We start from the raw sequence: 467 nt of genomic DNA, 5'->3' as shown, positions 1-467 counted from the left end.
TTAATTGTTGTTCACGCAACAACAACAAAGTTGTAAGCTATATTTTTAATTTATTTGTTACCTAGAGGAAGCTATGGGTCGTTGATGGTGTAATATGAGTTAAGATCAAGTTAGTTATAGACATACGTAGAACAAGGGTAGATTTTAAATATGACGTTCCATAAGGCGTCGAGGGTAGAGTTCTTTCGACTTTTGTTTCAAGAATATTGTTACGACAACGGTAGTCACGTGACTCTGGTAACACGTCATGATATTCTAGAAGGATCGGGGAACATCACAAATAATCCAGTATGTGCTAGGCGCCCTCTATTCCTGTATATCAGTACGCCAGATAACGTGAGACAAATTAGTCGGAATTGAATTGCAGACAGGCAGAGATAAGGGTTTGGTATGCCATGCGAACTGCATTCAGATCAAGGCCGTAACTTTGAATCAGCTGTGTTCCATAAATGCTGCAAGTTGTTTGG

This window comes from Limulus polyphemus, unplaced genomic scaffold (assembly GCF_000517525.1).
Source record: "Limulus polyphemus unplaced genomic scaffold, Limulus_polyphemus-2.1.2 Scaffold115, whole genome shotgun sequence".
Lineage (NCBI taxonomy): Eukaryota > Metazoa > Arthropoda > Merostomata > Xiphosura > Limulidae > Limulus > Limulus polyphemus.
Note: the sequence above shows the minus strand (reverse complement) of the source record.